The sequence below is a fragment of the Arachis hypogaea genome, chromosome 20 (assembly GCF_003086295.3).
Source record: "Arachis hypogaea cultivar Tifrunner chromosome 20, arahy.Tifrunner.gnm2.J5K5, whole genome shotgun sequence".
Taxonomy (NCBI): Eukaryota; Viridiplantae; Streptophyta; class Magnoliopsida; order Fabales; family Fabaceae; genus Arachis; species Arachis hypogaea.
Genome location: NC_092055.1, coordinates 63,829,245 through 63,853,238, shown reverse-complemented (window position 1 = coordinate 63,853,238; position 23,994 = coordinate 63,829,245).

Here is a 23,994-nt window from a genome sequence, read left to right as displayed (position 1 = left end):
TCAACAACTCATAAAAGTTAACGGAATAGATGGTTATAAATCAAAGTGATAGACAAAATTAAAATTTGCAATAATAATACTTGGTGATAATTAATTACGGACGGTCAGAAGAGAATATGGAAGGAAAAAGAAAAAACGAGAAAGGAGAACAAGGTAATATAATAATCTATAACAATATATAATGGCAAAACCTGTTTTGGTGTCCAAAACTTTTTTTTCATTTTTATCCTTCTTAATAACCTAGCCCACGTTAGTTATTTCGCATTACAATACTCTCACTACCTCATTTTCATTCACGTTCTCTCTTATTTTATAATTCCACGTAACTTCTATAATAATTATCTCTTTCTTCCCTTATTCTCTCTCACTTCACGTTGCTTTTACTAGAAAAACTTCATTTCTCATCCATCTTTTCATGCATTTTTCTCATTTCATCTAATATAATTTCTTTTTCGTCATTAAATAAAAGTGTGAAACTATGTTTATATGTTTGTTTTGATTAATTACCGTTGACAGTATACCAATGGAAGTGGTGGACCGACTTGGCAAGACTATGTCTGGCGATAAAGACAAAACATGAGCGAAGAACAGAGGCAGCAATACCTTGCCAGACCTGCGTTATACATCCCATTAATAAATTTATGTAGTTAGTATATCATTTAATATGAATTACCTTTTACAATATATTTTCATGCTAATAATAAATTTTCTAAATATTCAGATACTAATAATAACAGTGAAGTTGGTCCAAATAGACGGAATGATCCAAATATAGGTAAGAATTCTGTATATTTATATTTATTTAAATAATAATAATTTATTTTTTCTTAAGTTTTGATTCGATAAACCTTCCATAATTGTCCTAAATAATATTGTTATAGATATTATTATAATATCTTAATGTACTTTAAATTAAATATCTATAACAATATATAAAGGGAATAGGAGATTTTAGTGTCCAATTTTTACTTTTCTATCTTAATTTTATTGATAAATAGTGTTTAATATAATTTTCGTCTTAAAATTTGGTCAAAAATATAATTATTAGTTAATTTTCCTTTGTTCTTTTTATAGTTACTTTTTTATTCTACACATAACTTCTACTCATGTTGTCTTTTTCTTTATTTTATGGAGTACATGTAATACTCTCTCCCTATCTTTATTTCACTTAATTAAAAAATAATAATAAATATGTGTATGGAGAATGGTAAAAAATAATAAAAATAAAAATAATTTTTTTAAAAAAATAATGAAACAAAAGATAATTTAACATATTGAATATAAAATAAAACAAAGCAATTAAAATTATGCGAGAAAAAAATTCTTTAAATTTAAATTTTTATATCTGCTTTAAATTAAATAAGATTAAAAAAATAAATAAATTTATAAATATTTATAAATCTTTATCTTAATTGTTACATATAAAAATAACATAATAATTTTAGTATCATACTTAAATTAATTTAAATTTTATTATTCTATACATTAAAAAATAAATAACATATAAAATTTTTATTTTATTTATTAATAATTTATTATTTATTAAAATTTTTATTTTTTATCTCAAATTTATAATTTAAAAAGCATAAAAATTAATTTTCTGAAAATATTAGAAAAAATAACAATATAAAAATTACAATTTTATTTTGAAATTAAATGAAATTTTATGAAAATCTTAAAAATTTTATTAGTTAGAGACATAGAAGTTGACATATTAGATTTAGAGAAAGATTAAGAATTATTACAAATAAGTGTTAAGAATAGGGGAAATGTTCAATAATAATGTAATATTTTTATATTCAATTGTATATGTTAATAGTAACTAAAATAGTAGTGTTCATATAATATTACTCTTTTAAGAAGATATAAACTATTTGATATTATTTTTTTATAATTGTTGACAAATTTTATAATTTGATAAACAAAAAAATCTGAATCATTGATATCTTAAATTTTGTCTGAAAGCAATAAAATATGACTTAACAAATAAGTCTGAAAAATAATAAGGATCTATATAATAAGTATACATCTAGATATCTAAATCAAAGAAGAAAAAAATTTCTTTAGCAAATTTGTAATAACTCAAAAGTTAACACCATGGTAGTTATAGATAAGAGTGATAAACAAAAATGAGAGTTGGAATAATGATACGGTGATAATTAATTGCGATTGGGATGAATAAAAAAAAAAGGCAACATAATAATAATGATAAGAGAAACGATAGTGTATAATATGATGAGATAATATAATTAAAATAAAAATTAATAATCTTAAAAAGAATAAAATTAATGATAATTAAAGAGGTTCAAGATAAAATTGAAAAAATATAATTTTTTATCTATTAGAATTATGGATGAAGATAAAAAATGTTTTGGATATAAATTTTTAAATTTGCTTCTAATTAAATAGGATTGAAAAAATAAATAAATTTAATAATATTTATAAATAACTAATCTTTAAATAATATCAATAAATTTTTTTATTAATTTTATTACAGATAATAGCAAATTAATATTTTTTAATCTTATTTTTTAATTTAAATTTGTTTTTTTAATATTTTACATGTTAAATAATTTAAGATATTTTATTTTTTATAATTTATTTTTAATTATTATTAAATTTATAATTTTAAAATAAAAATATAAAATTAATTTCTTAAACTCAATAGAAAAGCGGCTCAACAGGCACGATAGTGCCTGGTGAGCCGCTAGTATTTGTATATAGAATTTAGATTTTTTAAACCAAAAAATTTGGTAAATCCTCCTTAAAGTAATTAGATGCATAAAAATGACATTTGTGTGTACACTTAACATGTTTTTTAAATGTAAAAGCGCATTTGATTTTAATTATTTGAACCTAGATTGCACCTTCAAACAAGGCATACATGTATATGTCACTAGTACCAGTGGCAGAACCAGAAGTTTTATAAGAGGGGGCCAATTAAATATAAATATAACAAAAAATTAATAAAATATGATTTGTAGCATATATATCAAAAAAGTAATTATATTATATAAAAGTCAATGTTCAACTACATACTTTAAGATTTTGATATTTTTAAACTTGTTCGACGATGCTTCATGGAACTAAAATCATCAATTATCATCTCTGAAGTGAATTTTGAAGCAATTTCCTTTTCAATATATACAATCTGCTAAAAATTCATCTTCCATCTTGTTTCGAAGCCTTGTTTTAATAATCTTCATAGCTGAAAAGACCCGTTCAGTTGTTGCTGTTGTCATAGGAAGAGTCAAAACAAGACGAATTAATCTATCAATTAAAGGATATATATTTGATTTTCCTGTCTCTGTCAATTTTTGACACAATTCAGCAAGAGTAGACAAATTCTGAAAATCTGGAGCTTTAACCACATCAAGTTCATAATGTTGTAATTCATAATCCAATTGAATCTTTTCTTGTTCAGAAAAATCTAAAGAATAGAAATTTTTTACAAGATTGCATATGTTGCAAACACTGAATAACTTGAAACCAAATTTGCGGACGCTTTCCGGGATCACGCATCAATGTATCAATATTAACTTGATCTATTTCAGTCCTTGTTATTTTGGAAGCAGGGGGTTGAATATCTTGCTCAACAAGTTGTGTCACAGGTTGTTCAATAATATTTTGAACATTACTCAAAGAATTTGAAGCTGAATTTTGTTCATCATATATTCTCTCTTTTCTCTTGAAAAATGAGTGAATTGTTTTCATCTTTGACATTTTTAACTTAACTTAAACTATCTAACAAAAAAAAAAAAAAAACAAAAATAATTGCATATATATTATTTTCTAAAAAAAAAATATTAAACCTATTGAGCAATAACAAATAATTTTAGAAACACAAATATATAATAACCAAAAATAAAGTTATTGATTTACCTGATTATTTTTTTGTTCCAAGTCTCACCAAAAAATAATTCTATTGAGTTTTGTCCTCACTTCAATCTTTGAACACTGTCCATTATAAAAAAAAATAAATTAATTATTTTAAATAAATAATATAAATAATACTTGACATTGTTATTAACTTAAAAAAAAATTGAAATATACCTCTTTGAATCTTTGTTGTGCATTCAATGGTTAATATTTTACTGTTCACTTCTCTTCAATGATTTTTCTTCATATGTCTTGTTTTAGTATGGAAGGAAAATTAGAATGAGAAGAGTAGAAGACCAAAAGTTTGGGAACCACTAAAAGAGAGAGAAGAGTGGCGTTGATGCCTCTGATGGTTTGAAACAAATATTTGAAAAATGTACTAGGGTTACTTTAATTAATAGTATGGGTTTGGGCTAGTATAATAGAACCATTTTTATTAATTATTAGAATGGGCTATTTGTTAACAAGAGCAACAATAATTCAAATATCCAATACATAGTGCAGTTTTTAGTTATTTTAATTTATAAAATTTTGTAACTTATATTTTTTTTAATATTATATATAAAAAAATTTAATATTATTAATTATTACTATTTGTCTATTTACTATTTTTTTTAAAAAAATTTTGGGGGACCATGGCCACCTTAGGTCCCCCCGTGGATCCGCCACTGACTAGTACAAGTCTTGTGGTGTGCTCTTTTGTTTTTAGGAATGGCAAACGGAGAGCCCATTCCATCCTGTCCTGCTCCGCCAAAAATTCGTCTTCTGGTGGATTGATCCGTCTCACTCTACTCCGTCTAAAGAGGTGGCTCTAAAACCTTCTCCCACTTCTGTCTAACGATGGGCTTACAGGCTAGCGGGCTTGACCCGCTAAATTTCTCTTTTTTTTTTTATCATTAAATATTAAATAATGTATATAATTTTACAACTATTTTGATAAATTTATAATTTTTAAAGATATAAAAAAATTATAATTTTTAAATTCATAAATAGTAAAATCTTTATAATTATAAATATGTAATAAATATAATCATAAACTAAATTTTTTGCACAAACGTCCTTAACCAAAAAAAGTACTAGGCACACCGAAAAAACTCACCTCGTCCTACCAAAATTCACGATTTAAGCAATGTGGATTAGGCGAATTTTTAAGTATGACGGTCTCAAATTTTCAATCCAACTCATCCTTTTTAGCAAATTACGCAGGCTAACTCGTTAGATTTAAGCCCATTTGTCACCTCTTTTTGTTTTATATCGATTTTTTATCACCAAGCGCTTTTCCTTTTGGGCTGCAAGCACATTTAAGACTCAGACTAAGATGGGCTTCTTATCTAAGTCTAACAGAAACAAATATGATATATGAGCCGTCAAAAACAAATGTTATTTTATGGTTATTTAATGTAGTACAGTTTTTTTTAAAATAGAATGTGACCGACCATCCACTAAATGGAATAAAATGTAATCAATTTAAAATTTAATATTATTATAATCTTTTTAACTAAATATATTATATTATATTATATGTTATTACCTAATGAGTTTTTCTAACACAATGAATAATTTATTTTTGGTATAAACACATTTAATTTAATATGTCCTAAAATCATATTTTAAAAATATAATAATAAATTTTTTAGGTTTTGATGTATATAATACGTTAAAAATATAAAATAATTTACATAAATAAATAATAAACTCAATTTTGATATGTTAATAATATAAATTATTTTAGAGTAACTAATTAAATTAGTTCTTAAAATTTTAAAATTAAACATTTTAGTCTTTCAAGTTTTAAAATACATAAAATAATCTTCTATATTTATTTCTGTTAGATAATACAATCCTTTTTTATTAGTTACTAATGGTAGTTGCTGAGTAGAACGTTATCTTGCACATGTGGTTGTTAAGTGTCTACGTGTGTGAACTGGACAAATCAATTCCTATAGTAAAGTATAAAACAGTTTTCGAAACATTTAAAAAATATCAAAACAACCCTTGAAAAATTCTAAAAATTTTAAAATAGTCTCTTAGAATGTTTTTTTTATTTTATCTTTTTCAAAAGTCAACGTCTTATAATATTTTTACTAATCAGAATAATAAAATATTATTAAAAATATATAATAAATAAAAATATAAAAAATAACAAAATAATATTATTTAATCATTAACCTATGATACTAACATAGATGCGATGTAAAAACTATAACAATAACAATTAAATCTAAGAGGTTATTGTATTATGAATGTCATTATTTATATACCTAAACTCCTAATATATGGATCAAAACATACAAAATAGGTAACTTGGTTAACATTGCATGTAAGTTCCAATGTTACCTTTATAAACATTTTGCACAAATATTCTCAACTGTTATGTGAAAAATTTTATGTTAAAAGAGAGTTCTTCTATCTCTTCAAATAATACTATTGCATTCACTTTTTCATCATTAAAAAATAATCATAGAATATAGTTGATAAACCTATATTTTATGATATATTTTGTGCCTAATTTAAGTGATTTATTCAATTCTTTACTCACTTATTCATGTTAATTGAATGGTTTTACTTTCCCTTCCTTATTATGTGAGATATGTGAAAAACATGTTTCCTATGCTTTAAGAATAATTATTTTAATTACCCTTTATTACCATTCGATGTCGTGATTTGTGTGTTGAGTAGTTTCAGATCTTCTAAGGTAGGAATGACTTAAAGGATGGAAAGGAAACATACAAAAATGGAAGAAAAGCACAAAATGGAGTTTTTAAAGAAAGTGACAGCGACGCGAACGCGTGGACGACGCGGCCGCATGCCCAGCGCGAAGAGAGCGCGATGCGAACGCGTGAATGACGCGAACGCGCGCCTTGAGCAGAACGCAGATGACGTGGACGCATGACCGAAGTGAACGCGTGATAAAGAAAACTCCAGATGACGCGACCGCGTGACCCACGCGGACGCGTGACAGAGGCCACGCACCAGAAATTACAGAAAACGCTCCCAGCGATTTCTGAAGCCCTTTTTGGCCCAGATCCAAGTACAGAAAGCACAGATTAGAGGTTATAAAGTGGGGGAATGCATCCATTCAAAAGGAGAGTCTCCAATTATTTACTTTTGATGATTTAGATGTAGTTTTTAGAGAGAGGTTCTCTCCTCTCTCTCTTAGGATTAGGATTTAGGATTTTTCTTGCTTTCATGATTGTCCCTTTTTATCAGGTTCAACTTTCCTTTTTATTATCTTCTCAATTTAATTTATGAACTTTTCTATGTTACAGATAATTCTCTTAATTAATGTTATTTGAGGTATTTCAGTTTATGATTACTCTCTTTTGTTTATGTTACTGTTACTTCCAACCTGAAGATATTTTTATTCGAGTAGATTTACTTTTCCCCTTTTGGTCTTGGTTAAGAAATCAGTAACTCAGGAGTTATCAAACTCAACATGATCGATAATTGTTATCTTTGCTAATTGAATTGAACTTCAATAATTCCAGTCCTTTCTTAGGAATTGACTAGAACCTAAAGATCAGACTAATTAATCCACTTGATCTTCCCTTGCTTTAGTAAAGGCTAACTAAGTGGGATTAAGATTCAATTCTCGTCTCCATTGATAAGGATAACTAGGATAGGACTTCCAATTTCTCATACCTTGCCAAAAGTATGTTTTACAATTATTTATTTATTTTACTTGTCATTCAAATTACTTGTTCCTTACTTTCAAAATCCCCAATTTACAATCTTCATAACCAATAGTAAGAACATACCTCCCTGCAGTTCCTTGAGAAGACGACCTGAGGTTTAAATACTTCGGTTATTAATTTTAAAGGGGTTTGTTACTTGTGACAACCAAAACATTTGTAAGAAAGGACTTTTGTTGGTTTAGAAGCTATACCTGCAACGAGAATTTATCTGCGAATTTCTAGACCACACAAAAGTTCTCTCTTCAAAATGGCGCCGTTGCCGGGAAATTGCAAACGTGTGCCTTATTATTGGTTATTGTAAGTATTTTATTTTGCCTGTTTATTTATTTTATTTTTGCTTTTTAATTTTTATTAGCTACTATGAATTCTCACCCCTCTTGCTTTGAGTTTGGTTCTAATATTGTTGAAAGGAGTGAAAGCTATAACAAGAATATGCATCAAGGTCAGAGAAATCAAAGATGGATGGAGCCAAGAGGATTTGATCTACCCTTTAGGCAACAACACCCTCCAAGATATCATGGACAAAGACCATTCTACAATGCATACCAAGCTGATAGATATGGTGGACCGCCCTGTAACTACCAACAAGCCCCACCTTATGCTTATAGACCACCCTCTCAACGTAGCTTTGAACCACCACACTCACAAGTTCCTTTTCACTATTCACCACCATATAATCCTTATTTACCCCAATCCCAATCTAATTACTCCCAAACACCACCACTTCCCTACGTACCATGTCCAAATCCATCACCTCCAGAATCACAGGCTCGCCTCAAGGAAACAGTAGATCAACTTCAAACAACCCTTCATCAACTGGAGCAAGCAATAAGTCAATTATCTTCTAGACGTTCGGGCATTCAAGGACCTCCCACAACCCCATGTGGACAATCTAATAAAGAGCGTAGCATGAAGGAGATACTAGAAACTCCAGTGGACAAAACAGAGCGTGACTTCGTACTGGAACAAGTAGAGGAAGCTGTCATTATAAATGAAGAAGAGTTGGTTGAAGACTTAGGAGACGCTGAACTTCCATGGGAATCCAGAGTTGTGGAAAATTCTATCAAGGACGTTACCATTGATACTAAGGAGGATAGTGCAAAACCCCCAAGGCAAGTCTTTTATGAAGAACTAGACGGAATAATCCAAGAAGCAAATATCCTTGATGACGATAGTCACAAGTCAAGTTCTCCTAGTAATGAACTTGCATCCGCAAGTGAATTCTCTGAGATTGAAGAACCTTATCCAAGTGAATACGAAGAAGATGCGGAGGTAGATTTCTCTCAACCTCCAGCTTATGACTTGAGTGATGAGGAAGACATAGAAGACTTTGATCAGGATGATATTGCATTTGAAGAATTCTGCAAGGAAGTGGAGAAATTCATAGAAGAGCACAAGGGAGTAGAACTTACAGAACCACTGGACACACCTACCCCAAGGCCATTACCACCTAATACAAGCTTCAAGTGGGTACAATCCTTAACCTTTATCTTTACTTTTCCACTTGAATATGGTTTGCTTGAAACAGATGGCCAGCTTATAGCTCTCTGCGGCTTTAAGAGTAAGAGGAAAATGGCTCGCACTCAGAGCTGGTGCACAAGGTTCAATAAGGTTCCACGCTTCAACTCGAAGTGCACGGATTGGCATCATGTTCAATCGAATGGATCTCGGAAAACGTTTGGTTATCTTGGTGAGAATCTAATTTCTAAACCGCCCGGATGGAAAAATATAGATCAAGACGAAGGCGGATTTAAAAGCAAAGTTTGGGATCCTGGAATCTATTCTGACATTCGTCATCCCGGGAGCCTAAGAATCTGTTTGAAGCTGCTCAGAAGCTTTACATGCCTAGTTTGGGACCCCGGAGGCTGTTGGCATTCCAAACATTGGTGGAGATTTCTGGATGAGTTTAAGCATAAGCCACCATAACAGGAAGCTCATCCAATGTCCAACTTAAGGACTTTAACTAAAAGTGCTAGGTGGGAGACAACCCACCATGGTATGGTCGTTTCTTTTTTAGTTTTATTTCGTGTTATTTATTTTTATTCTTTTTTCAATTGAACCTGAATATTATTCATTAGCATTGCATACTGCATAATTGCATATAAAAAAAAAGGGGGGTGCGACGCGACCGCGTTGCTCATGCGATCGCGCCAGTTGCGAAAACCACCTCCCACGCGTCCGCGTCATTCACGCGGCTGCGTGATCTGGAAATCGGCGTAAAGATCCAACACCCAGAAAGTTGGGCTGGAATCGTGCAGCTGTTGTGCGTTTTGCACAAAACGACCCACGTGGTCGCGTCCCTGACGCGATCGCGTCACTTGCACAACACCCATCCCATGCGATAGTGTTAGCGATCCGTCCGCATCGCGAGGATATCATGGCACCCCAATAGAGACAGAGAGTTGCGCCGAAACGACGCTGGAATTGTGCGTTTCGCACAATTTCTGGCGACGCGGTCGCATGCCCCACGCGACCGCGTCATTCATCCTTTCTCCATTCCATGCGGTCGCATCACTCACGCGATCGCGTCAACCCCCATTCCACCCCAGCCACGCGATCGCGTGGATTAAAATTCATTAACCCCCAGTGACGCGAAACCCTACCCTGTCACGCCCCCAACCCCTTTCTTCTTCCTCTTCTCTGCAACCCCCCTCTCCACCCCTCGCCACCCACAACCACCACCACCGGCCGCACCACCGTCGACCACCCAGCCACGACCGCGATGCCACCCCCCTTCTTCCTTCCCTCTCTTTCTTCTTCTTCTCTTCTCTTCTTCCCTCCACCACCGCCATCCCTTCCGCAACCACCACCCTCACTGCACCACCATCACCGCCGCGTAACCCACCACCAACACCCTCACTGATGACATGTCAACATGTCATGTTTTTCTATGCTTTTTCATACAAGAAATAGATGATTTGTGCTTAAATATTGAATGCTTTTGTGCTTAAATGGTATATTTTCTTGATCTTTTAATTTTATAAATCTTGTAGGAAATAAGAAGAAAAAGAAGCAAAGAAGCACAAAATAAGCTAAAAAGGAGAAAAAAAGAGCTTTGGGGAACACTTTGAAGTTGGAGCACACTTTGGAGCCTTAGGCCACGCTTTTAAAAGCGTGGCCCATGACCAAATAAAAGGAAAATAGGCAATCAGCACAAAGCTTAGCTCACTTGGAGAGCTGAGCGCTACAAGAATGCAAAATGAGCTTGGAAAGCAAAAATTTGGCTAAGTTAAAATCTGGGCGCTCACAGCATGACCATGCCTCCTTCAAAGGGCTATAACTTGAGCTACAGATGTCCGATTGATGTTCTTCCAGTTGCGTTGGAAAGCTGACATTCAGAGCTTTCCAACGATGTATGGCAATCTATATTTGGCATGAAATTGGGGCACGAACGAGATGCATCTTTAAGGGCTAAAAATAAACAAAAATAGACTAAAGTGCAACCACCAAGACTCGAAGAGGGAGACACAAGGAAAAGGGAGCGCTTTCTCTCAAGGGACCAAGGCACAAAGCTCAGCTCACAAAGTGAGCATTATCGAGAGCTTACAAGGAAAAATTCAAAGAAAATAAGTTGCAAGTGCATGCTCCAAGGCTTGAACTTGGGACCTCCCCTTGGAAGCACCAATGCTCAGCTCACAAAGTGAGCTGAGCGCTACCCATGGGCATCACACAAGCATGCTTGACACGGTCCAGGAGCACAAGACGCGCAACAAATTTGGCACCAAGGCACCAATGTTTGTGAGCTGAGCTTTCCCCTGATGCCTTCCCCAAGCAATTTTCACATGGGCCAAAATTCAATTAAAATTCTCTTTAATTCAATTCTTCTCCAAATTGAATCAAGGCCAACCAAACCCATTTCTCCTCAACTCCAAAGCAAGTAAAGCCCACATCATCACTCAATGGCACAAGGATTAGATAGATTAGGAATTTCATTTAATTGTAATTTGTTTTTCATTTCATTTTTCATTTTCATTTTGTAAAGCCTATATAAAGGCATCATTTTCATCTTTGTAGAGGAGACCCCAGGAGAGCTCCATTGGAGGGTATAGGGGCTGGCTCCATTTGAGAACTCACTCTTTAGTTTTCATTGTTGTTTTGAATTTTGGGTGGAGAATTGAAGAAATTCTGTTTCAATCTCACCTTGAATTCTCTCTTGTTCTTTTACTGCATAATTCAAATTTCATTTGCTGTTTTAAATCTTCTTCTTCTGCAATCTGTTCTTTTACTTTTCTGCAATTATTCTCTTGTTGGATCAAGGAAGGACTTGAGATCTAGACTTGTTTTCTAGTCTCTTCCACTCCTGAGATCTTCAACATCCTTTTAATTTGCTGCAAATTAAGCATTGCTTTCCTGTTTTCATTCTTCAAGCATTTTTACTTTCTGTTGCATTGCTTCCAATTTATAGTTCCTACATTTGCTCTAAGTTCTTATTCACTAAAATTTTGTCTCGCTGTTTATATTGCTCCCAGCACCCAGTCCCTTTTAATCTTCTTGCAATTTAGATTTCCAGTTGCTTGAATTATTGCTTCTATTTTACTTTTCATGCAAGTTAATTTTTCTGCAATTGTTCTAAGTTCTGCTTACTACTTCCTTTAATTTCCCAGCACCCACTCCCCTTATTATTTCATGCAATTTACATTTCTTGTCATTTAAGATTCTTGCAATTTACATTTCTTGCTCTTTAAGTTTTTTTTTGCTCATTTATTTTCTGTAATTTATAATTCCTTGTCATTTATATTTTGTTGCTACAAGTTTCACCCAATTTCACTTAAATGTTAGCTTGACTAAACTAATCACCCACTAAAGTTGCTTGATCCATCAATCCCTGTGGGATCGACCTCACTCTAAGTGAGTTTTACTACTTGATACGACCCGGTACACTTGCCGGTTAGTTTTTGGTGTTTTGGAAAATTCAGTTTTCCACAAAAATACCATCACTCACCCCTTCCCTTCCTTCCCCCTTAACTCCTACCCCTCCCATTACCCCTACCCGAAAACCCCCTGCCTCCGAACAGCCACCACCGCCACGCCAACCGCCCCTCAACCGCCGCGTCAGCCACCACCACAACCACCCCCTACCATCTCTCTGTCCTACTTTTATTCATACGCCTACCAGGTTCCGCCAAACGCCACTCTTTCAATTCGTAGTTAATTGCATATTTTTCCGTTTATGTTCAAAATTAGTCTAGTTAGATATGTATATTGTAGTGGATTCTAGGTGGTTAGGTAGCCTAGGATGTGGTTAGTGGATCTAGGCCTGATTAATTGCGCTGTTCTTGCTACTTGTTTTATAATTTTCGCAATTCTGCTGTTGCTGGTGATCTAAGTATTGTTCATATGATATTCTTATTGTTCATGCTGCTATTGCGACTGCTCTTTCATGTTCATATTATTTATACCTATTTGCAGTTTATTTTAATTTATATGAACTATTCTGCTTGCTGTTTATTTTCCGGGAACATCCAATTTTAGCCGGAATGCTGCCCAATTTTCTGTATATTATTTTGATTCTCATTCATGTATTGGTTTTGGCATTTTCAATTTTGGTTTCCTTAGCTTTCACCAAAACTAATTCCTGAATGCACGGGCCAGCATTCCTATTCCTTTTGTTTCCCCGATTAATAAATCACATTATTGATGATTTGATTTCAAATTTTCGTTATTGATATAACTATATGAATCATCAACAACTTGATTTCCTTGCTTGAATATGATTTGTGTGTTTCTTTAAATTGTGAATTTCTTGTTACTTAGAAACCAATCATCTTGCCACTTACTTTGACTTTCTTTTTACTAACTCACTGATTTTTTATTTCTAATCTCTTTTTTCAATTTAACACCACTTTTAACTTTCTAACAACCCCCCTCTGATTTTTGACTCACTCTTTATTTTTACTTTTTAACTCAAGGCATGTTTATGGTTTTTCCTAATTAACATGAATTCTATTTATATTACATTTTGGATTGAAATTTCTCATCTCAGCTTTTTAATTTCGAACCAATCCAAAATACACAATTATTCAACTCATTTCATTATTCTACTACTCCTTTGCCACTATGTGCTTATTTTGTTATTTGCTTACTTGTTTTTCTATTTTTATTATATCCTAGATTTCTGTTTTTCAGGATGTCTGACACCTAAAGAAAAGGAAAAGGAAAGGCAACAACTGGCAAACGGAAAAGAAGAGAATCCTCTATGTCCATCCTGGACATCATGCATGATGACTCTTGGCGGGAGAAACACTTTACCCCGCAGGAGAAGGCTGACCAGCTACTCCCTGCCACTGATCCCATTAAGTTTGCAAACAGATACTGCGAGCTGAAGTATCCGGTGTTTGCAACCTCCAGGAACCTGTACCTGGAGTGGACTCTGAAAATTCCAGAAGAACTCCAGCAATACACCTCCGATCAAATCAAACAAAGAGGCTGGTTCTTCCTGGAGAGAAACCTGGCAGAGGTCAATGCTTCTTGGGTAAGAGAGTTTTACTGCAATTAATTCAAAACTTCCCTAGATGCAGTGAACCTAAGAGGGAAGCAGATACTGGTCACTGAAGAGGCCATTGAGGATATTCTGCAGCTTCAGCCTAAATTCGATCAGCTTGATGGTTACCAAAAGGCTGAGGAGGACATGCGCTTTATGAGGTTTGACTGGGATGCGGTCAAGGCAAGGATAGCCCTTGACCCGACTGTCCCATGGGTCATGGGTCAGAACACCACCATGCCTAAGGGAATCAAGCGGATATACATAAATGATGAGGCTCGACTCTGGCACTAGATCCTGAGTAACTTTATTATGCCGAGTACTCATGAGACGGAGCTACCTGCCGCTATGATCACTCTCCTCTGGTGTGTGATGGAGGGTAAGGACCTGTACCTGCCACGATTCATCTGGTACTACATGGCCAGGGTCCACGTCAGAGGCACTCTCCCCTTTCCATATCTGATTACCCAGCTCGGCCGTCGAGCTGACGTGCCTTGGGAGGATGCTGATGAGAAGCCACCTGCTGCAGAATGCAAGAAGATTATCCCTCACAGCAGGAACTTTCTGGCCTTGGGCTACAGACCTCCATTCCTCACTGCCCCTGATGAGACAGCCACACCTTCAGCTGGCCCTTCTTCATCTACTGCTACCCCAGCTACCACCACTACACCTCCACCTGCCTCAGAGCCAATTTATCACCTCGTGCACCGCCTATTTCAGTAGCTAGACCAGATGGAGCGCCGCAACCAGCGCCGATATGAGAGATCTGAGCATCGCAGCAAGCGACGCTATGAGCACCTAAAGCTGATGATACGATCTGGCGGTGACATCCCCTCCGAGCCTGACACACCATCAAAGCCATCTGAGGAGGAGGCGGATGATCATGAGGCATAGACCCATCCACAGAGAGAGGCTGAGCAGGCAGGCCCAGAGCTGGCTGCATCACAGCAGGAGGAGCCGCATCAGATTCAGGCTGCAGACCCAGAGGTTCCTATACAGTCAGCACCTCCTCTGCAGCAGGCAGATCCTCAGACCACCACCACAGAGATTCCAGCCACCCATCCTTCCAGTGATGACACTCCTTCACATCCTTCTTGAGTGAGCATCGAGGACGATGCTTTATTTTAAGTGTGGGGAGGTTGCCATCTCTGGCGTATTTTTCTTGGTGAACCACTACAGATTCTTTTTATTTTATTTTGTTATTTTTCTGTATTTTGATCTTTATTTTTATTTCTTAGTACTTATATATTGCTCTTTTCATGTATTTCTACTCTATTTCTGCATGTTGCACTTTAGTTTATATTTTAGCCAGTTAGTTTAGTTGTAATTCTAACTTATTAGTTATAGAATATGTGGATTAATTAGTATAGTTTACCCTTTTAGTATATGATAGTTTGGTTTAAATTGAAAATAAAAAGGAAGTAAACTAGAGACTTTAACATAAACAATCCACACACCTTGTATATATAGCATTACATGTTAGTTAGTTAACAACATTTCATCAAGGAGAAACACTAAAACTTTAAAGCCACCCTAAGATTTACATTGAGAATAATGGGAACTCTTAATTTTTACTTGCATGACATATATAACTGAGATATGATTTTTGAGCTAGAGAACACACAGCCTGTGAGTTTTAAGCTTAATTGTATGGTTACATTCAAACCATAATATTTTATTCCTGTGTGTTTTGCCCTTCTTTTTTATTTTGATGTTCTTTACTTTGTTTTAATCTATATGTCCAATTATAGAATATAGATACATACCAAGAAAGTGATTGAGGCCATTGTTTGATTCTAGCTCACTTATCCCAAATTAGCCTACCTTTTACATCACCCTTGTTAGCCCCCTTGAGCTTTTAATCCCCTCTTGTTCTATAAACCACATTACTAGCCTTAAGCAGAAAAACAAAATAAAAATCCCAAGTTGAATCATTAGTTAGCTTAAGATAGAAATTGTGTATTGTTTAAGTGTGGGGAACCTTATGGGAACATGGATGATAAAAAAAAAGGTAGAAAGTTAAAAAGAATAAAGACATTTCAAAATAAAAGTTTTGGGAAGCATGCTCATGTGAAATCAAAACAATTGAATTACCATGTGCACTAAAAAAAAATTTTTTTTTCTATTTAAATAAAGGGGATACAAAAAATTCCCCAATTGCAAAATAAAAAAGAATCAATGCACATGGGACAAAAGTTAAAGTTAATATATGAGCTTGCAATACAAAGTGAAAAAAAATTGGGTACATAGGTAAAGAAGCTTTGCTTTATAAATATGTATGTTAGGTGAGATCTTAGACTAATCAAGGATTCACTTATTAGCTCACTTAGTGATGACAAGTCATCCTAGCCTATTTTAGCTAGTCTTTTTCTTTTGTTTTCATTAGGATTATGCACTTTCTTGAGCTACAAGCAAGCTAATTGAGTAGATTTTCATGTTTCCCTTGATTGAACCAACCATATATGAATTTATGCCATTTCATGAGGTTTTATGCTATATTTGTTGCATATTATGAAAGAATGAATATCTCATGATTTTGAGCATAGCTTTGATGAGTTTGGTTGATTAATGATAGGTGAAGAAAGCTTGGAGAAAGGTTGAAGCAAAGAGGAATGGCTAGGAGTGAAGAGAGGACAATGAAATGAGTGAAATTGAACCAGGAAGCAAGAAGTTAGCCCCAACGTTAGCCCCCTAACTTGGAGGCTAACGTTGGAACTTGAAATTTCCTCCCTGGCCATCCCACGTTTGCGCCAACGTTAGCCCCCTAACTTGGAGGCTAACGTTGGCACATGAATTCCTCCCTGGCCATCCAACGTTTGCGCCAACGTTAGCCCCCTAACTTGGAGGCTAACGTTGGCACATGAATTACAATGGGGAAGGAGCCAACGTTTGCGCCAACGTTAGCCCCCTAACTTGGAGGCTAACGTTGGCGCCACTAGCACACAAGGCATTGCCAACGTTAGGGTCAAAGTTAGACCCCTAACGTTGGCACCAACGTCCATACCAGCAGAATGTGCTAAGCTGATATGAAAAGTTGGAGCCAAAGTTAGACCCCTAACTTTGGCTCAAACTTTTGGTCCAACTTTTGCTAACCTCAAAACCGGTTCAATTGGTTCACTTCGGTTCTTCTCCAAACTTCAAGAACAATCAACCAAGGCCTCTTTCAACCCAATTCCACCAAGAGCAAAGGCCCAACTCAAGGCTTGAAGATCATTGGAAGAAAGTGTATAAATAGGATAGAATTCAAGTTATTCGAGGAGCTTTCCTTTTAGAATTTTCATAATAGTTTTCGGAGAGCTTTTGAACTTGAGTGAACTTTAATTTCTTGTTTTCATTGCTTTCAATTTCATTTTACATTTGTCTTGGATCTTGGATTAGAGAATTGAAGAAATTCTGTTTCAATCTCAATCTTGGATCTCTTTGTTTCTTTACTGTTAATTGAATTTCATTTCCGGTTAATTGCTCTTCATTTATTCTCTTTGCAATTTACATTTTCCTTGCAATTGTTCTTGTTGGATCTAGGAAGGCATTGAGATCTAGACTTGGTTTTCTAGTCTCTGGGCCCTGAGATCTCAATTTTACATTCTCTGTTTCTTGCTTTCCATGTTTGTTTACCTTTCTGTTATAAGATCCGATCCAATCCCAATTCCCTTTCCTTCTTCTGTTTGATGCAATTTAATTTTTCCTTGTTTAATTTCTGCAAATCCACATCCCAATCCCCTTTACATTTCAAGCAATTTACATTCCTTGCACTTTAAGATTCCGCAATTTACATTTCTTGCACTTTAAGTTTCTGCCATTTAATTTCTTGTTCTTTAAGTTTCAGCAATTTATTTCTTGTTCTCTTTACTTCAATGCAATTTAATTCTACAAGTCACAAAACCATCAACCAAATCTTGATTCGCTTGACTAAATCAACCACTAAGCTAAAATTGCTCAATCCTTCAATCCCTGTGGGATCGACCTCACTCCCGTGAGTTTTTATTACTTGATACGACCCGGTACACTTGCCGGTTATGTTTGTGTGTTTTGGGAGAGATTTATTTTTCCTCCAAAATATCTCATCACTTAGCCTTATACATACACCCTTACCTTTACCTTGGCCCCATTACAACCTTAAAAGACCTCATAATTTTTTGTATGTCTGTATTCTATAATTGTTGATTGGTTAGATGAAGAACAAAGTTATAGAAAGTAAGGATAAAAAGAAGAATGGAGTGATTAACCCAATAAACACTGAGTGACTAGAGAGTAAACACAAAATTCAGTGAGGATTCAATAGCTCATCAACATATATCTCTGCTTAAATTGTTAATTGTCTTGCAAGTTTATAAATTATTTTTCTTTCCCATCTCAATTGTAAAAGTGCTTTAACATTATCTAAGATTTGGCTATGCATATATGACTCCTTGAGAATGTGAATTAGTTCAACTACATGTAAGTTTTATATACAAGTGAATGACAATTAGAATTGCATCATTCATTTAGGTATTTGCATTTAGAATAGATTGCATTGTATGAGATTCCACCACTTTAACTTTAACCTTACTCTTTATCTTGGATTTAGCATGAGGACATGCTATTGTTTAAGTGTGGAGAGGTTGATAAAACCATATTTTATAATATATTTTGTACCTAATTTAAGTGATTTATTCAATCGTTCACTCACTTATTCATGTTAATTGAATGGTTTTACTTTCCCTTCCTTATTATGTGAGATATGTGAAAAGCATGTTTCCTATGCTTTAAGAATAATTATTTTAATTACCCTTTATTACCATTCGATGCCGTGATTTGTGTGTTGAGTAGTTTCAGATCTTCTAAGGTAGGAATGACTTAAAGGAGGGAAAGGAAACATACATAAATGGAAGGAAAGTACAAAATGGAGTTTTTGAAGAAACTGGCAGTGACGCGAACGCGTGGACGACGCGGCCGCATGCCCAGCGCGAAGAGAGCGCGACACGAACGCATGAATGACGCGAACGCGCGCCTTGAGCAGAACGCAGATGACGCGGATGCATGACCGAAGCGAACGTGTGATAAGGAAAACTCCAGATGACGCGACCGCGTGACCCACGTGGACGCGTGACCCACGCGGACGCGTGACAGAGGTTACGCACCAGAAATTACAGAAAATGCTCCCAGCGATTTTTGAAGCCCTTTTTGGCCCAAATCCAAGTACAGAAAGCACAGATTAGAGGTTATAAAGTGGGGAAATGCATCCATTCAAAAGGAGAGTCTCCAATTATTTACTTTTGATGATTTAGGTGTAGTTTTTAGAGAGAGGTTCTCTCCTCTCTCTCTTAGGATTAGGATTTAGGATTTTTCTTGCTTTCATGATTGTCCCTTTTTATCAGGTTCAACTTTTCTTTTTATTATCTTCTTAATTTAATTTATGAACTTTTCTATGTTACAGATAATTCTCTTAATTAATGTTATTTGAGGTATTTCAGTTTATGATTGCTCTCTTTTGTTTATGTTACTGTTACTTCCAACCTGAAGATATTTTTATTCGAGTAGATTTACTTTTCCCCTTTTGGTCTTGGTTAAGAAATCAGTAACTCAGAAGTTATCAAACTCAACGTGATCGATAATTGTTATCTTTGCTAATTGAATTGAACTTTAATAATTCCAGTCCTTTCTTAGGAATTGACTAGAACCTGAAGATCAGACTAATTAATCCACTTGATCTTCCCTTGCTTTAGTAAAGGCTAACTAAGTGGGATTAAGATTCAATTCTCGTCTCCATTGATAAGGATAACTAGGATAGGACTTCCAATTTCTCATACCTTGCCAAAAGTGTGTTTTACAATTATTTATTTATTTTACTTGTCATTCAAATTACTTGTTCCTTACTTTCAAAACCCCCAATTTACAATCTTCATAACCAATAGTAAGAACATACATCCCTGCAGTTCCTTGAGAAGACGACCCGATATTTAAATACTTCGGTTATTAATTTTAAAGGGGTTTGTTACTTGTGACAACCAAAACATTTGTAAGAAAGGACTTTTGTTGGTTTAGAAGCTATACCTGCAACGAGGATTTATCTGCGAATTTCTAGACAACGCAAAAGTTCTCTCTTTAATAGTGTCTACAAATTAAATCAAATCAAATTAAATCAAATAAAAGCAAATTAAATTAAATTAATATCTTGCATGATAAAAAATAAATATAGTTTTATTTATTTATATAATTTTTGTTATATATATATATATAAAATTAAATTTGAGATAAATAGACCAAAAATTTTAGAAATTAAAATTGATTAATTTGAAAATAATTATATATAAATAATTTGAAGGGACTATATTAAAAATTTTTAAAATTTCTTAGGAACTATTTTGAGATTTTTTAATTTTTTTGGAGACTGGTTTGTACTTTAACTTATGGATTGTTTTGTTCAAATTGCACATGTAAACACTTAACCGTCCACATATACGAGTCAACGTTCTATGTCAGCAGTTGTTAGTGACTAATAGAGAAAAACTAGGACAATTTACTTAAATAAATTATTTGGAGAAAGAATTTACTCAATTACAACTTTCTAAATACCTACACGCAAATACAATTTTTCATATTATTATAGAAACCGCTACTGGCAATAGCGGTTTATGGGAGAACGTAAACTGCTACTGGTAGCCGCAGTTGACGTGGATTGGTGGCATTAGCAGAAACCACTATAGGCAGCAGCGGTTTCTGTGGAAGTGGACATGTGCATAAATCACTACAGGCAGTAGCAGTTTATGTGTGGGGAAGCGCAAACGTAAACCGCTGGAGGCAGTAGCAGTTTACGTTGAGTTTGTGTGTATGCTGGTTGGCTATATATACCCATACAAGGCATTGAGGTAGAAGAAGAGTCCCATTTATCACAAATGGATGGTGAGGAGAGTTGTTTGGCGCTAGTGCATTGCTCTAGAAAAATTCAAAAAAGCAAAAGGCACGGTGTTAAATTTATGGATAGGGAACCCCTTAGTCTTTTTATTCAGTCGTCAAGTACATTGGCAGAGATAAAAAACAGCATATTACAGAAGTTGGGTGTCTGTGGGACAAAGTGGGTCAAGAAGTTATTCTACAAGATTTCCATTGCCCTTGTGTCAGCTGGTCTGAAGTATGAGACGTTTGTGATTGACTTCGATGAAGATATGCAGGTGTTGTTTCACTGTTAGTGGAGTTTTCCTGAGGTTAGGAGACCCAAGTTGTTTGTGAAATTGGAAGATGGTATCAATAGCTCTGGGGCATCCACGCCGAATCCTCCGTCTATGACGATGGGTGGTGCCTCGACTTTGATGCCTGTGGTAGCACCTTCATGTCCGATCCCTGATCCTCCATATGTTGCGGTTGGTACTACTAGTGTGCCTCTTGGTGTTCCTGATTTTGACGTTGAGGCTGGACCAGATCGAGTTGAAAATGCGATGCGAGACGATGATTCGGACGATGAGCCGGTCGACATTGTTGGGGACAGTGATGCTGATATTTCGAGTAATACACATACGCCCCAAGGAGGATCGGGTTTTGGCACATAACAATATCCTCCACACTTGTCACCCTTGAACTTGGAAGCCATAGGCCAACATGGGGAGGTCGAGGCAACCTTTGTGGGTCAGGGTTTGCATGATGCAACTGCTCTAATGGAATTTCAGATTGGCCAATCATTCTAGAGTAAGGAGGAAGCTGTGCTGAGTGTAAAGAATTACAGCATCCAACGTGGAGTTGAGTACAGGGTGATGTAGTTGAACCATCTCAAATACCATAGGAGATGCAAGGAGTTTGGAAAAGGGTGCACGTGGATGATTCGTATCACACTACGGCAAAGGAAGAGCACTTGGCAAGTACGGAGGTATAACGGACCACACATTTATTTGGCCATATCGATATCGAACGACCACAGACAGCTTGATTATCATGTCATATGTTCGAGGATCTTTCCGTTGGTCATAGCCAATGCGTCGGTTACGATTAAGGTGTTGCAGGAAGCAACTGAGGCAACCTATGGTTTCAGGCCTAGCTATAGGAAGGTTTGGATGGCGAAGCAGAAGGCAGTGGTACAGATCTACAGAGACTGGGAGGATTCTTATGGCGAGTTGCCTCGTTAGATCCTTGGGGTGACGTCTATCATGTAGGGTACGATTGTTCTGCTGAAGACCTCTCCGGTTAAAGTGGGTGATGAGGTTGATGAATCAATTGCATACTTTCATAATCATTTTTGGATATTTCTTCCCTGTGTTGAGGCTTTCTGACACTGTAAACCGCTAGTCAGCATCGACGGTATAACTTATTGGCATGTATGGAGGGACTTTGTTATTGGCTATTGCTCAAGATGGAAACTCGAACATCTTTCCCATTGCGTTTACACTTGTGAAAGGAGAAAATGCAGAGTCTTGGACTTACTTTCTGACCAACTTGAGAAGACATGTGACTCCACAACTGGGGATTCTAGTGATATTTGATAGGCACAATGGCATCAAGACTGCACTAGAGGCACCTGATAATGGTTGGCAACCTCTCCATGCTTATCGGGCATTTTGCATTTGGCATGTTGTCGCTAATTTTTCTCTCAGCTTCAAGGGGCAGGATGCAAGGTGGCTACTTGTAAATGTTGCTTATGCAAAGACAGAGGCCGAGTTTGAGTATTGGTTTGATATTATGAGAACAGAAAATCTGGCTATGTGTGATTGGGCAAACAGGATGGAGTATGAGAGGTGGACACAACACAAGGATGGTGGCAGACGATATGGTCACATGACGACCAACATATCTGAGTGCGTCAACTCTGTTTTGAAGGGCACTAGGAATCTACTAGTGACATCGTTGGTGAAGTTGACATACTTATGGCTTGCAGAGTTGTTTGTTGTTCGGGGTCAGACGGAAGAGGCATAGTTGGGATATGGGTACCGGTTTTGCCAAGCGCTTGTGAAAGCCATTGAGTGGAACTTGAGGGATTCAAGGTGCTTTACAGTGACACCGTTCGATAGGTATCAGTCTGAGTATACCATGGCCGAGACTACTCCTACAGGTAACTTCTCGTTGGGAACCTATTGATTTTCTCTAAGAGATCATACATGCGACTGTGGGCACTTTCAAGCCCTACACTACCTTTACTGCTATGCAATCGCATGTTATGCTCAGTCGCGGCTAGATTGGGCCACATATGTTGATGAAGTTTATAGCATGTCTGAGGTATTCAAGGTGTACTAGATGGGCTTTGCACCTTGTATTCAAGAGGGGCTTTGGCTGCCATATGACGGACCGATTATCATCCCTGACCCTAATATGCAATGCGCTAGAGAAGGGTGACCATAATCCACCTGGATCTGCAACAACATGGATGAAGTTGACACCAGTAGATCGAAGCAATGTAGGCTTTGCAGGCAGCCCGGCCACACTGGTAGGAGTTGCCCTCAGCGAGGTTCGACAGTCGGGTCATAGGATTAGATGTTTTCAACTCTTTATATTATGTTAAGTAGTAGTTGTTGTTCGTCTTGGTTATTCGTTGTGCTATCTTACATGTTATCATATCGCAATGGTAGGCATTTGTGTTTGTTTTTGTTTAAGGTAATGCATTAGTACTTTCTTAACTTGTAGTGATGTATTTGTTTTTCTTGTCAATTGTATGGTAAGCAGTTGTTGGGTACTCATTTAATATGATTTTCTCTAACGCAAAAACAAATTGAAAATTCATGCAACATATACCTACGAGAATATGTGGACATGCAGTCATGAACATAAATATAAAACGTAACAGATACATATAGGGGTGGGCATGGTTTGGATTTTTAAAAATCCAAACTGGATCCACTTCAGAACCAGTTTTATGGTTTAGGAAACCAAACCAGAACTGGATTGAAGAGCAAAACCGGTTCTAAATCGATTTGAAAAAACAAAAACCGGTTCTAAACCGGTTTTAAAATTTAAATCCGGTTTTATTTACAAATCGGT